We start from the raw sequence: 14,032 nt of genomic DNA, 5'->3' as shown, positions 1-14,032 counted from the left end.
AAGGTTTCCTTGTTTACTTAAAATACCAATAAATTATGCATAATTACATGCAAGTAATCCTAAACCAAACCCTAATCCTAAACCATATCGTAAGTACATTATAGTAAGTTAATTATATAACTCAATACTTAAATGTATAATTACACTGTAACAAGGACACCTCAAAATAAAGTGTAACACACTTATGTACACTTTGTAATATTATTTATAAAAAAGAGTACTTATTACAGAAATAATACACTTTAAAAGAAATGTCTTATGTTTGAACTTAATGTGATGTTTTCGGACACTTGTTAATTGCAGTTTAATTTAATTTATATTAAATGCATATAGCTGGACTTTTGAGTATTTTTGACCAACTTAAGTACGTTTATATGTCATTATTTCTATTGTCCTAAATATTGATATTGAAAAATGCATGGTTAAAGTTACAGCTGAATGCATTCATGATAAACTAAAATATACTTTAATGTCATTTCTATTCGAATGGTCATTATTATGTTGTGCATTTAAATATATCTGTAATTACACATTTGTGATGATGAAGTAATTTGTTAGACTCGTTGTGCAAAAAAACAACAACAACAACAACAAACAAACAAAAAAAGTCTTAAAACCATAATCTTTTTAGCTGTTGAAAATACTTGTGTTCTAATAATTTTGGCCACCACTGTAAATGTACATTAAATGTAATACTGAACACACCACATATAAAATTATAATCAAGTACTTTACATGTGCTTTAGTATGTTAGTCAACATATCAAAATAAGTGTACTTCTTTAAAACATGACAAATGATTATTAAAAAATAGTGATTTAAAATGTACTTAAAGTAAATGCACTTGTAAAGTAAAACTTTTATTTTGACATTATTACAAAGTGCACTTAAGTGTGTTAATAAACATTGCAATGAAAGTGAACTCTTTATGTGCACTTAAGTAGCTTTTATTTCATTAATATTTTATTAATAATTTAATTAATGTTTAAATATACTTTTAAGACTTCAAGTACACTACAAGTGCACATTCAAAATAGTTTATTTTTTTGTGGTTTAAATGTGAATAAAGCCTGATATAACTTTTTGAACATTTTAAGCTACTTTACATTTTAAGCTATTTATGATAGAGCTGTTGTCAGATGTTAGGGAAACTGAATTTTGACACAAATTTGGTCTTTCTCTATTCAAGTAGATGGAGCCGCACTAGATCTGTTACTGTACCTATAGAAGACAGCTGACTGGGGGAATTACAGTAGTGAACTGACTCGATTAGGGACTTAAATGCACACCTTACAACTTCCAAACTCATAACTAGGACTTCAAAAAGCAGTTAAAGCAGTAGCCTATAAGGGGCCATTTACACAACAACATTATCAGCCAAAAACTGTAAACTTTTTATGCGTTTTGACTTTTCGAAAACATGACTTCAAAGTGCAAGTTTTTGAAAACAGCACCGTTAATACAGCGTTTCTGGATGTTTTTGCGGATATGTGTAAATGCAAATTGTTTAATGGTGGCGTCACAGCGTGTTAGGTATCTGGATGGGTTTTTAAAGCGGCGAACAAAAACACAACCCAAACATGTGTAAAGTGCAAATTTGTAACGTTTTCTTTGCAAAATGTGGATTTACTCGTGTATATGTGGTGAAACTTTTTAAATACGTAAATATTAGATGCTGTGGAGTTGTACAGTGGTGTTACACCCCTGTTTTTGACTACACCATTGTTGTGTAAACGTAGCCTAAATATTAGATGCTGTGGAGTTGTACAGTGGTGTTGTTTGTCTGCTAGTGGACAGGTGGCTGTTAGATGAGGAGTGCAGTGCAGTCAGCAGCGCTTTACACCCTTTAATCAGTGCCATCAATGATCAAGTAATTAAACTGATTAATTATGTCATCTGTTAAGGCTGAGTCTCAAACAATTGACAGTTTTTTTCTTTAGATTGTGTATGTGATAAAGACCAAACACCAAGAAAAGAACAAAAGGTGTACTTTTAGGATCTTCATCCATCAGGACAGTCGCCTTACTAAAGGCTCACTAACGTCCTGTTCATGACTTGTCTACTCGGTCTATAAATGGTTTTAGATGTCTCTCTACTGGGGAACCTGTATGTTAACTTGACTAAATTAGTTTCTTTTGTTAATAAGCAGGAGAGCTCTGCTCAGAGTGGCAGGTTACAGGGCAAAAGGGTTTTGTTTGAGGCTTTACGTGGATTTACTGGAGTCTGGGGGTCGTCTGCCATACTCGGGACAGACAGTTTAAATGTGGCTTTTTAAGTTTACTGAGCCCGAGGGTCTCGTCTTGTGTGCCCTTCCCTGTGGAACAGGCACACACGCGCACACACACACACACACACACACACACACACACACACACACACATGTCAGTGGACTGTGGGCACATGGGCATTTTGTAGGCTGTCTGAATGAGCAGTTTTCATTTGTGCGTGACTCATTCATCATTATTTTTTATTTGATTTCTTATGTATTTTTACAAAAATATATAATTAAATGCCAGATTTCTGCAGTCATATTGCATGCATTATTAAATGTTAAAAATTCATAAATGATCCATATTATTTCTTTAATATTTTTTTAAAACAATGTAAAAAAATTTTTTTTTTTTTTTTTTTTTTTTTTTTTTTATGCTTTTTCGGATTTATTTACTTTTTATTCACTGTGTGATGTGTTCAGTCATCAGAGATGACAATTATTTTTGATACTCAATGAAAATTAATTGAAGTAAACACACACCTGGAATTATCAATTTTTCTTTTATGCCAAAAATCATTAGGATATAAAGTAAAGCTCATGTTCCATGAAGATATTTTGTGAATTTCCCACCGTAAATATATCAAAACATCATTTTTGATTAGTATGAATTGCTAAGGACTTAATTTGGTTAACTTTAAAGGCGATTTTCTCAATATTTTGATTTTTTTTTACAGAATCCAGATTTTCAAAAAGTTGTATCTCAACCAAATATTGTCATATCTAACAAACCATACATCAGTGGAAAGCTTATATATTTAGCTTTTAGATGATGCATAAATCTCAATTTAAAAAAAAACTGACTCATATGACTTTTGACATATGATTTGTGGTCCTGGGTCACCTATAAGAAAAATATTACAGTTTATCTTGATTGCTAACAAACAAACTGATTCATTTGGTTCAAAGAGTTTTGCTTGTTGTGTTTGGACAAATGGTGCGTACATGTTTGTGTAAAAACCCCTAAAAGGATTGAAAAGCTACAATTGCTTTTTTCCCCACATATTGTTAAGTGTTGGTTGGTGGTATTAATTATTATAAAAACATTTGAGAGTTTTGTGTACAGTGTTTTGAGAAAATCCTTTGCGTGATTTGTAATTTGTATGTGTTAACTCTTTTGAGAACAGTGACCTGAGTTTGGAGAAATGTGTCACATTGATTGAGAAAAACTGTAATGTTGTGTGAATTGAATGTAAAATGCTTTGCCATCTGCTGGCAGCACATGTAATTACATCTTGCACAGACGCCTGACAGGATATGAGCTCTGAGCCGCTTGCAGTCATAGATAAACTCATTATTGCAATGTCATAGATAAACATCTAATATCTGTCATGGCAAATATCATCTGCGCTTTCGAAACCCTCGCAGGTTTATCTTCACAACCAGCGGTTTTTATTTGAACACGCTCACTGCGTCAAGTGGTTTCAAGCTGTCATATTTTTATGCCGCCGAAAACCAATAAAGATGCAATAGCTAAAGTGGAGAGATGAAAGTTATTACCAAAATATATTTTCTGCTTGCCACTCGGTTGCTTCAAAGAATATATAATAGACCAGGACCATTTTCTTTCAAACGAACCCAAACAATGAAGATTGCTTTAGCATGCTGGGGACAGTCAGCGCAGCTCTTGATGGCTTGATTATAAGGCCGCTGAATGGCTGTTGATTGGGGTGTTAATTGTTGCGGAGGCGTAATGTTGGTCACATGGTTATGATGGGTGGGTTAAGTAGGACAATAAACAGCTTTCTCTGCTCTGAAGCTGATCTCTTACTCTGTGTCTGACAACCAACATCATCTCTCATACACAACTTTTGGATTCGAAGGCACCCATTATCAAACATAATATTCATAGGCTCCCTGATATTGGCAGTTTATGGTATTTCTGCTGGAATGAAGTCAAAGCTTCTTGATTTCAGAATTTTTGGAATAACAGAAACTGGAAAATCACAGGAAATAACAGAAATAAGCTAATGATAAAATACATTATTTATTTAATAATATATATATATTATTATTATTATATAAATGATTATATTTATAATAGTTATATTCATTTCTGTGTGTCAACAAATATATAGTTTTTACTTAATTTAATCATATAAACACAAAAGAGATATATATATATATATATATATATCAAATAAATAAATTAAATTTAAGTATTTAAACACATTAGAGGTAAACTGAAAATTATTAATAATATAACAGTTTTATATAACAGAAATAATACTAAAATTTTGTTAAGAATTTTTTTAACACTTTAATATTATAACATATAGAGAAATTGATTTTGAGATTAAAAAAAACTTATTGAGAAGGGAAACATTTATATTATTTATTTAGTTTAATTTTATTGTGTATTATTTCTGTTATATAATACTGTTATATAATAAATGATTTTCAGTTTATGTGTTTTTCAGTTTTAATTTGAAGTTTTTTAATTTCTTCTGTGGAACACAAGGGAGATATTTCGAAGAAATATTGGTAATGAAACAACACTGGAGTCTGTGGACAAAACAATTCTCAAAAAAATTTTTTTTTATGCACAGATGAAAGAAACAATATTAGTAATAACCTAAACAACCACCTAGCAAACACCTGGAACATGAGCAATTATTATAAAATTATGTAATGAAATTTTTTTAGAATGATAAAAGTTTATAAAAATTCTTCATCATTCACTGCCTGTGATTTCCCACAATCCTGTGTGTGCGGTTCGACAGTTTGATGAAAGAATACAAATGGTGTCTGAAGCTGTTGTGAGAAGTGTTTTTTATGATTGCATATTTCTTAATAGAAACTGATTGTCGTCATCTCTCACTTGTCTAAATGTTATCAGATGGGACATTTAGTGCTTCAGAAGTTTAAACAAAAAGCCTTAATTACCAAAAAGCACATTGCACACAGATTTCTAACTCTCTTGTTTTTATGAGTCATTATCGGTGTCATTAGATTTGAAGACATGAACAGTGTTGTGGTGTTTCCAGATGACAGTCTGAGTAATAACAGCACAGCTCTGTGATCCGCTCAAGATGACGGACTGTAATTTCAACACGCTGCACTTTTCCACACACTCCCATCAGAACTATAAATCCCTCCTTTTCTAAAAACCCTGCTAATAAAATGCAGTGGGATGGGTGTAGTTGGTCAAAGCTTGGCCTAATTCTCAGAAACGCAACAGTTGTTATGTATTCTCCACGGCTGATGAAGTAATGGTGAGGCATGAGGCTGGGTTCACCTCTCCTGTCCTGTTTCACACAGACATCGTGTCGTAACACGTCGAGTCAGGCAAGCAGAGCGAGCATCTGTCTTCCCTCGTTAGAATCATCTGCATCCAAAAATATTTCTGAACGTCAAAGACAGATGTGTTGCGTTACGGAATATATTCTTCAAATACTCTGGCTGTTCTTCTCTTCATTATAATATCAGCGCAGTTCAGTATCACTGACATTTCTCACTTTATGCCCCCAAAATTTCCAAATAAACCCAAAAAAAATACACAATAATACATTAAATAAATTCATTAAAGAATTTATATGAATTGCGTTTTAATAAATTTAATAGTGATGCACCGTAACACTGAAACTGGAATTAAAGCCGCCTCTTGATATTTTAGCCAAATATATTCAATATGTAATTAATACAACGACAGATTTAGACTTTTAGAAGTCCATACAGAAGCCCATATTAACCTGTTTTAGATCATCCACTGCACAAAACAGATGCTGATATAGGCCTACATTTAAGTTAAATGGGTCTTTAAAAGTCTTAATTGTTCCAAATGAAGGCCTTAAAACGAATTAAACCAAATCAACACAATCAACATCATCCTCACTATTTTTCCAATACAAACAACAATGCACTGCAACCCAATGAATATCTTCCTCAGTATTTTGTCTTGTTTTCCAATACAAATGTCTAAACCAAAATAGGAGAAACTGAACAAAGTGTATGCTTGAAACAGGAAGAAATGTTTGTCTGTGGAGTATAAAGACTTGTTTTCCCATTGGATTCAATAGATTTTTCTGAGGCTGTTGCCAGATACTGTTTTTTATTCATAAACGCACTTCTTTTTGATCATTTTCACAGAAAACCGGACTGTCATTTCGTCATTTTGCTGTGTTTTGATTTAAGAATCTTTACACATTTGAACTGGAAAACAAGACAATAATCTGAAGAAGAAGAAGAGCGTTTTTTTTTGTGTGTGTGTTTTCAGTGTGATCTTTTTTTAGTGTGATCAGAAGATACAGTAAAAGTTATTTCCATATTCTAGTTAAGCTTTTTTTTTTCTTTCTTTTGGTAAAATGAATTTAAAAGTAAGATCTGCTGGAAATACAACTAATTTTCTGCTCATTTATAAATCAGAATATTGTGCTCCCTTCAATTTGATCCTCAAAATTTTCCTTACTTGGTTTTAAAAAAAGAGCTTAAAGGGATAGTTCACCCAAAAAATGAGAATTAGCCCATGATTTATTCACCCTCAAGGCATCCTAGGTGTACATGACTTTCTCCTTTCAGACGAATCCAATTGGAGTTATATTTAAAACGTCCTGGCTCTTCCAAGCTTTAGAATAGCAGTGAATGGGGGATATTCAATAGTCCAATAGAATTAAAACAAACTGCATCCATCTATAATAAACTGTGCCTCTCAAGAGAAGACAATTTGATGTGTGAAACAGGAGATTTACTGAAGGCAAAAGTCTTAATTAATAATTACTTTGCATTTAATCCCACTGCTGTTTCAGAGAAAGATGTAAAGAGCTATAACATCTGATGTTTGTTTCCGGCGGCTGGTCAAACCCAGTAAACATTGAATCCCACAGATGTTTTTGTAGAGCTATAGGATTGTTACATATCTCATTTGGTGTCTAGCAGTAAAGGAGGGGCGGCAGCAGTGTTTGGGACACGTGGACAGGCCGCAGAAAGCGATGTGGCTGAGGCCGGTTTACTTTTGGAAGCAAAATGACAGGACTGCATGTGTGTGTGCGAACAAATCTGTCCTTTATGTTTCAAAAAAAGTGCAGCAAAATGGTGAGCTAAAATCGTGGCTGGCAGTGCATCCGAGGGCTGAGTCCCACAAACCTCAGCTCTTTCCTTCACTGCCTGGCTGCCCTCCCAGAGTCTCCGGCTCCAACCTCAGCGAACAGAAATTCTGCAGGGGCGCAGAGGAGACTCCACGCACATGGGGAACGTAGTCAAAACGCATATCACCTACTTGTCGATCTTGTATGAGGGAGCAAAGATTAGGAGCTGGTGAAAGAACGCTCTGTCTAGAGTTTGACCCAGACTAGGTTTGGTTGCGTAAGACGGGGCGACCCGGTGGCAGTGTGGCCATGGCTTGGGGTTTAATGTGTGGGCTGGAAGCTCTGCTCACTTTCATATGGCAGATCGTTGTGTGGATGATCCGGAGGTGTTACCTGCAGAGGATGAGGTCATGTCAGCAGTGCTTACACACCTGCTTCTTCCTGAGCCACGTCTATCAGGTACTGGCTCTTTTGTATCAGCTCGAGGTTGGAGTTGCAATGATTTTAGTGTTTGAGAGCTCTGCGTGAGATTTGCCACGGTCTGTTTTGGATTCTGTATTGAGTATTTGGTCTGCGTTTCATTTCAGTTGTGTCAAAGTCTGCTATTTAAAGTCTTATTTTAATATGAACCCATAATGAACTCAATATGACATCAAGTTTTTCAAGGATGAAACATCTCATCTATTCACAATTACAGCACTATACTCTGACTTTGGCAAAAAAAAAAAAAAAAAAAAAAAAAAAAAAAGAAAAAAAAAAAAAAAAAAAAAAAAAAAAAAAAAAAAAAAAAAAAAAAAAAGTCTAATTTTATCTCTAAGAAAATTTTAGCAGAAACATCTGAGACAACCCTAGTGAAAAATAAATATACTAAAATGTATTTAAAATATGTGTATTTTATGTTAAGTATACTACAAATACATTTACATATTTAAGTGCTTAATAATATATATATATTTAGTGTACTAATCTGGTATACTTAAAGTTTGCTAAATCAGAACAACTAATTTTATGCTTAATGCACTTTATTTGTGAGGAATTAGTGCTGAGGTCCAACTAAAGATATAATGAAGTATATTTGATTGTGCTTAAGTGGAACTGTTGCAAGTATACGTTAAATATCTTGCTTTTAAAGACTGATATTATTCAAAGATCATACAATCCTCATCAATAATGACATTAAAACACATTTTAGGCTTAATATTAAAGGGATAGTTCACCCAAAAATCAAAATTATGTCATTAATGACTCACCCTCATGTCGTTCCAAACCCGTGAGACCTCCGTTCATCTTCGGAACACAGTATAAGATATTTTAGATTTAGTCCGAGAGCTTTCTGTCCCTCCATTGAGAATGGTATGTACGGTATACTGTCCACGTCCAGAAAGGTAATAAAAACATCTTCAAAGTAGTCCATGTGACATCAGAGGGTCCGTTAGAATTTTTTGAAGCATCGAAAATACATTTTGTTCCAAAAATATCAAAAACTACAACTTTATTCAGGATTGACTTCTCTCCCGGGTCTGTTATGAGCGCGTTCACAACACACCAGTGTAGTGATATCCGGTTCACGAACGAATCACTCGATGTAACCGGATCTTCTTGAACCAGTTCACCAAATCGAACTGAATCATTTGAAACGGTTCGCGTCAACAATAGGCATTAATCCCACAAAATGACTAAGCTGTTAACTTTTTTAACATGGCTAACACTCCCTCTGAGTTCAAATAAACCAATATCCCGGAGTAATTCATTTTGTGACTCAAACAGTACACTGACCTGAACCGAGCCAGATAACGAACGAAACATTGACTCGTTCTCGAGTCAAGAACCGGTTGCATCGGTTTTCGGATCACCGGTAGTGAGGGGGAAGTTCTGTTTCTTCTCTGCGAATCGGTTCTTTCGGACAGTTTGATTCAATAAACCGGTTGCCGAAAACGGTTCACCAGTTCTTTTGCGCTCGACGTAATGACTTCATTGGCGATGATTGCCCTTGATTCAAGCCTTCGGTTTACCCGCGCTCATAACATTAGCACAGAATCGGTTCAGAATCAATCACCAAAAGAACCCAGTTCGGTTCAGACGCGCTGTGTGTCAGTCTGAATCACGCATGCGCAGTATCATCAGCTCCTCGGTTCTCGAATCGGACGCGTCCGACAGAAACGGTTCTTGACTCGAGAACGAGTCAATGTTTCGTTCGTTATCTGGCTCGGTTCAGTCAGTGTACTGTTTGAGTAAATTAATTACTCCGGGATACTGGTTTATTTGAACTCAGAGGGAGTGTTAGCCATGTTAAAAAAGTTAACAGCTTAAGTCATTTGTGGAATAATGCTTATTGTTGACGTGAACCTTTTCAAACGATTCAGTTCGATTTGGTGAACTGGTTCAAGAAGATCCGGTTACATCGAGTGATTCGTTCGCAAACCGGATATCACTAAACTAGTGTTGTGAACGCGCTCATAACAGACCCGGGAGAGAAGTCAATGCTGAATAAAGTCGTAGTTTTTGATATTTTTGGACCAAAATGTATTTTCGATGCTTCAAAAAATTCTAACGGACCCTCTGATGTCACATGGACTACTTTGAAGATGTTTTTATTACCTTTCTGGACGTGGGACAGTATACCGTACATACATTCTCAATGGAGGGACAGAAAGCTCTCGGACTAAATCTAAAATATCTTATACTGTGTTCCGAAGATGAACGGAGGTCTCACGGGTTTGGAACGACATGAGGGTGAGTCATTAATGACATAATTTTGATTTTTGGGTGAACTATCCCTTTAAGTTGTACTCCAAATAAAGTTGAATTATATTTTTATATCAGTAAGTCTCGATCGATATGGCGACAAATATGTTAATAGATTTGAACTATACTATACAATAAGATCTGTGTGAGTAAACATGTTCCATACCAAAAATCAGCTATGAAAATGAGTCTACTAATAAAACATAAAGTACACTGTAAAAAAAATTATGTAAAATTTATGGTAAAAAACCGGCAGATGTGGTTGCTAGAATTTTACCGTAAAAATACGGTAGCAACATTTTAGGTTTTACGGTTTTAACTTACATTTACGGATAAAATGTTACAGTTTTTCTCAAATACAAAAACACAATATACCAACCTATTGAAGTACTGAAAACTGTTTTGTATCTTTGTAATACACTGATAACAACCAAATGCAGGTGGTGATGAGAAAGTCACGTGAAGAACCAAAGCCCATCACAAGCAGCTTTTAAATAATAACATATATAGAAGGTGCACAGTGTCATTCACACAAACACTAAACACCATCATGGTGACACACATGAAACTAAAATAATGCAATAAACATTCATTTAACAACATTAGGTGTAACACACAACCATAATATACAAAACTGATAAGAAAAAAACTATGAAGAAACATAGTTATTTAAAAAAAAAAAAAAACTTAAAATTTGAAATTTAATGCAGGGAATTCTGGAAATGTCAATTTACGGTTATTCACCTCATATAGGGGAATTTATGTTAACCATTTAACAGGTTTTAACTGTAGTATTTTTACAGTCTTTTACTGCTAAATTCACGGTCATTTTTTACAGTGTATTATGCTCCACATTTATCGTGACAAAAGATTGTATCATATTCTGAATTCATTTGGCGTGGACTTTTACAAGAACACCTCAATAGTTACATGAAATTATACATCATCTCCACCACAGCATATTGTAAACAGACATTTTTGGTGTTGGTTGGTTTATAGCACAGAGTCTTCGAGACGAGATGAAAAACAAAGCAATTTTGTGCTGTTTTTGTGGTTACATACGATTCTACTGGTTTGTAAACAGATGTTTCATCTATTTAAAAATGCACCAACTTCATTTCTTGGTCCAGCATCCTGTTGTTATTTTCAGTGACAGAAAAATAACTAGTTTCTGGTTTGTTCTGCACACCAAATGTGTGCTTGTCCACAATAATCTATGTGCATGGCTTCTGGTGCAAAGCAAATTAAGACTTTTGCCTTCTGGTGCAGTTCTTTTGGAGAAAAAATATATATTCACAATTAACACTTTGATGCATAAACAAAACAATAAATACATTTTGTTAAAATAATTATTTTAGCATTTATTTAGACCTACACTTTTAACACCTGAATTATGTTTATTTGCCACTTTGTCACACATAACATACACATATCACTGATAACCGATAATGCTGAAATTAAACTGTCTGTAGTGCAACTGTAGTGAATTGTAGTGAATGTGACCAAATAAATGAAAATAAAACTAACAAAATAAAATCACACAGGTACAGTGCTTACATGCCTCACAAATGACAACTACAGGTTTGTGCTCTTTGCACACAGGCCTGACACTGGGAACACCAGCTGCTGACTTGTCTGTCTTTGGCAGCTGAACAGATCCTGCACCTCTACCTTTTCGATTGACCCTCCTGTCTGATGTATACCTCTGGCCGGGTGGTGGCTGTGTGTTGATTTTTATCCCACATCTTCCCATTGTCTCTGTAACATGGTTTTGAAGGTGGGGTGTGCCCTCCAAATGCCTCTTCATATGTGGCACGACAAGCTCTTTGACCAGCTCCTTGACGACTAACCGTCATGCATTGGTCACACCATACATGTAATCAGGGTGTTGTGTTGTATACTGAAGTTGGTGTAGCCCAGGGGTGGAAAACGTCTGTCCTGGAGAGCCTCAGTCCTGCAGAGTTTTGCTCCTGCCTTGATAAAACTCACCAGCCTGTAGCTGTCTAGTAACCCTTAGACCTTGTTTAGCTTGTTCAGGTGTGTTTGATTAGGGCTGGAACTGAAATCTGCAGAACTGTGGCACTCCAGGTCCAACATTGGCTGCCCATGGTGTAGGCAATGAGGGTGAAGCAATGAGTCAAAAACACAATATTTATGGTCTATCTGCAATAATAAATGATAGAAAAACATTTATATCAGAGATTCGACAAAGAAACACTCATCCATTACTGAAATAACATGGGAAATGAAAAAATAAATAAAAATAAGGATTTGTGATGATCAGTTAATTGAGGAATTCCTGGAATTCTGAGTGATGAAATTTAGCCTGGGTGCCAGCCCGAACCCCGCCCACAACATTTTTTGGACGGGAAGTTCGGTCTGGACTCGATCCATTGAGGAGTAATTATGCTCGGCTCCCAGAAGGCCGAGCCAATCAAATTGCCAGGGCGGGCTTTAATTGATGATGGACAGGCTATCTGCGGTTACGTAAGATAGGGCGTCTTGGAAGGGGTAGGCTCACGATCTCTTTTCTCTGAGGCCTCAGATGAACACGCTACTTCAGCCTTGTCTCTTTCGTCGTCTTTCCATTTTTTAAAGTTATTCAAGTCGCGTTGCAACCGTGTAATAAAGTTGAGACAGGGCCGACAAATGCGATAAGATTTATTTTCATTATTGTCGAGATCTAATCCTAAACAGAGAACTCGTTCGTATACATGCACCTTTTGTGTTTCTCTCAAAAATGTTATTCGTTTACACTCATTACTTTCCTACTTCCAGTTCCAGCGTGCGTACGTGCAGTTGAACTCTGTTAACAACTATGCGTCGCTCAACATACGTCACTTACTGCGTTGCTCTTGATTGGTTGTAGGTCTATCCAATTGAGTGCAGAGTTTTTTTTTTTTACTGGTTCAGTTAAGACACGCCCCGATAATTCAAGTGCAATGTAGCAGTATCAGACTCACATTCTGCCTAGAATATGAGTATGACGAAGTCAGGCTAGATGAAATTAATTTCTTGCAAAGATATAGAAAAAAAATAAACTTAGTCAGGTCACTTTAGACCAGGGGTGCCCAAACTCGGTCCTGGAGGGCCACTGTCCTGCAGAGTTTAGCTCCAACTTGCATCAACACATTTGCCTGCCAGATTCTAGTATGCCTAAGACCTTTATTAGCTGGTGCAGGTGTGTTAAATTGGGGTTGGAGCTAAACTCTGCAGGACAGTGGCCCTCCAGGACCGAGTTTGGACACCCCTGTTTTAGACCCATGTTCTGCATCAAAGGGTTAAAAAAAAAAAAAAAAAAAACTTTGAACTCTGTAATGTTCAGCCCTAAAACATTTAGAATGTAACAGGATTTTGAAAGATAAATGTCATGGGATATTTATTTATTTGGTTGGTTGGTTGACTGTTTTGTTTCATTGTTTGTTTGTTTGGTTAGTTGATTGGTTATATGGTTGATTAGCTGGTTGGTTGATTGTTTATATGGTTGTTTGTTTGATTGGGTTGTTTGTTTATTTGGTTGTTTGGCTGGTTGGTTGTTTACATGGTTGATTGACTGGTTGTTTGGTTGGCTGGTTGTTTGGTTGTTTATTTGGTTGGTTGGTTGTTTACATGGTTGACTGGTTTGTTGATTGCTTATATGGTTGATTGACTGATTTGGTTGTTTGGCTGGTTGGTTGACTGGATGTTTGATTGGTTGATTGAATGGTTGTTTTGCTGTCTGGTTGTCTAACTGTCTAATGCAAACGCTGTACTGCAATTTATTTTCAGGCATCTGAGAATGAATCTGCCATTTGCAGAAACATCTCATCTGCAGAACCTTGTCAATATGCTGCCATAACAGATCCTTTCCTGCACTAGATGACAGTTATTATTAGGGGTGTGCTCAAAACATCAATACATAAAAACAAACATATACAATGGTAGTAAAATATTTCTATATTCTTCTGTTTACTTTCCTGTGTTGACTTTTGAAACCTGTGCGTACCAACTGAAAG

The sequence above is a fragment of the Cyprinus carpio genome, chromosome B23 (assembly GCF_018340385.1).
Source record: "Cyprinus carpio isolate SPL01 chromosome B23, ASM1834038v1, whole genome shotgun sequence".
Lineage (NCBI taxonomy): Eukaryota > Metazoa > Chordata > Actinopteri > Cypriniformes > Cyprinidae > Cyprinus > Cyprinus carpio.
The sequence above is the reverse complement of the archived record's forward strand: the minus strand, read 5'-3'. Positions refer to the sequence as shown.